The 2,646-nt window shown below is 35.3% G+C and overlaps 1 long non-coding RNA gene across 1 annotated transcript; it reads left to right on the top strand.

Moving 5' to 3' along the window:
- Positions 1–1,999: 1,999 nt before the first annotated feature.
- Positions 2,000–2,404, top strand: LOC110874348. Its single transcript, XR_002555862.1, has 2 exons — positions 2,000–2,138; positions 2,228–2,404. It is a non-coding gene; the product is annotated as an uncharacterized LOC110874348 (long non-coding RNA).
- Positions 2,405–2,646: the final 242 nt, after the last annotated feature.

Genomic DNA, 2,646 nt, shown 5'->3' with positions numbered 1-2,646 from the left:
TTTGATACCATGATTCCCAACAGTGGTATCAGAGCCATGGTACACGCGTATAGATGGTAAAGTTACAATTTTGATCTATGTTTTATTTTTGTCAAAAATTATTTGTTTTGACAAAAAATCAAAAGCTTTTGGTTGTCTATGGATTGTGATGTGAATCGAGCCCTAGGTTATGACCTTTGTCATGGTTGTGTTGGTTATGGTTTTATTTTGATTTGTATTTTTTTCGGATATTGGATCCGATGTAATAGTATTTTTGATTTGTATTTTGTTGCGGATATTGGATCCGATGTAATAGATAGGATTAGAATATATTTGTTTTATTGTATTTTCAAATTTATTATTGTAATCCTTCGAGTACAAAATCAAGATCAAGATCAAGATAAATGGCGAACAGGTACCATGAAGATAGAGATCGCGGGTCAAGTGGGAGCTTTCAAAAATTAGCTTTTGAAACCCTTTTTGACTAGTTCGTTTCGTTTCTGGCTAAAATGAAACGGCCAACCTATTAGGGGCTCGATTCATTTTTTTTATTGTGTTTTGTGGTTGTGTTTTATTTATTGTAAATAATCTAGATAACCCAAAATAAATAAAATTTTCACAATCAAGACAACGGTTTTATTAAAACAAGTTTTATAAAACTGAAAAGTATAATTAATAAAAGGTTTTTATTAATATTTAAAACAAGATTATTCGCGATAAAACGACCGACATAGTTTAATAGGGTATTTAAAACTATATCGTGCGAGCGTGGAAAGGAGTTTCTATTATCACAAATTATATAAATCGGATTTTATAAATAATTGTGTAACTCGCCTCATGCTACGAGTTATTCAAAATACTTTTTTTGTAAATATTAAAATAAATCCCAAATTTTAAATTGATGTTTTATGCCACCCTTAACGAGTTAACACTTCATTCTAAATCGAACCCAAATGTTAATGCTATACCCTGCATCTGGGCGTCCATCATGAAAGAAGGTAATCATCGCGTTTCCTGTGTAACATAGGCCGGTGTTACAGTTAACAGTAAAGGACAAAACATCACTTGTTCATCAAGTGGGCATAGTTAGGGTTAAACACACATCGTTTTAAGCGATAACCCCAAATGGAGAGTTGTGTAGTGGACACAATTAACAATCGTTGTTTACCTACATAATCATACCAGTGGATAGTGCTTAAGCCAATTCACTGTCATATGATGAATCGGGATCTCATCTTAATTAAATTTTTTTTTGGGTCATAAAATTAAATTAAGATATTAAAAACATAAAATACTAATTAATTAATTTTGAATTTTGTAGATGTCAACTGAAAACAATTCCTCCCAATTCTCTCTCAAGTCCATCTTAGAGAAGGATAAACTGAACCACTCCAACTTCATGGACTGGCACCGCAACTTTAAAATTGTTCTCAAGGCGGAGAACAAACTGTATGTTCTTGAAACACCAGTCCCTGATGAACCCATCAATCAGCAAACTGTTGCATATAGAAACTATGCAAAGCACTTTGATGACTCTATGAAAGTCTCATGTTTAATGTTAGCCTCCATGATTCCCGAACTTCAAAGGACCATGGATGACAAGATGGCATATGAGATGAATGAGCACTTGGTTGAAATGTTCCAACAGAAGGCTCGTCATGAGAGGTTTGATGTGATGAGATCACTCATAACCACTCGTATGCAAGAGGGTACATCAGTTAGCGCTCATGTGCTAAAAATGAAGGCACATGTTGATCACTTGGCTCGTCTGGAATCCCCCGTTAGTGATGAATTAGCTGGGGATATCATCCTCAACTCATTGCCTAAGTCATATGATCAGTTCACTATGAACTACAATATGAATGGGATGGAGAAGACACTTGCAGAGCTGCATCAGATGCTCAAAACTGCTGAGGTAAATATACCAAGCAAGACTGCACCAGTGCTGATGATCAAGGAAGGTCATGTTAAGAAACCTAACACCAAGAAAAGGGGAAATCAGGGCAAAGGGAGGGGCAAAGGCAAATTAGTTGCAAACAAGAAGCCTCAGAAGGATGCCAAGTGTTTTCATTGTAATGAAATTGGGCACTGGAAGAGGAACTGTGCTAAGTATTTAGCTGAACTGAAGCAAGCCAAGGCTTCAGGAGGAGAGTCCTCAGGTATATATGTTATTGAAATCTTTTCTTTTTCTGGCAAAACATGGGTGTTTGACACAGGATGTGGTTTTCACATTTGTAATGCTTTGCAGGGACTAAGAAAGATTAAGAAGCTGAAACAAGGCGACTTGGAGGTCCATGTTGGCAATGGACAAAGAGTTGCTGTGAAGGCGATTGGAGAATATGTTCTTTTACTTCCTTCTGGTTTAGAACTTGTTTTGAACAATGTTTATTTTATTCCTAGTGTTACTAGAAATATTGTTTCGGTTTCTGCTTTGCATGGACAAGGTTTCAATTATCATTTTATTGGTGAATTTATTTCTGCTTATTTTAATGATGTATTTTACTTTGATGCAAAACCAAACAATGGAATCTATGAGATAGAAATCCAAAACAATAACATATTATGCAACATCTCCCATAAACGTAATAAGTTGGACTTTAACGATACATATATGTGGCATTGTAGACTTGGTCACATAAGCGAGAACCGTGTTAAACAACTTAAAAC

This window comes from Helianthus annuus, chromosome 9 (assembly GCF_002127325.2).
Source record: "Helianthus annuus cultivar XRQ/B chromosome 9, HanXRQr2.0-SUNRISE, whole genome shotgun sequence".
Lineage (NCBI taxonomy): Eukaryota > Viridiplantae > Streptophyta > Magnoliopsida > Asterales > Asteraceae > Helianthus > Helianthus annuus.
This window is presented reverse-complemented; position numbering and strand designations above follow the sequence as displayed.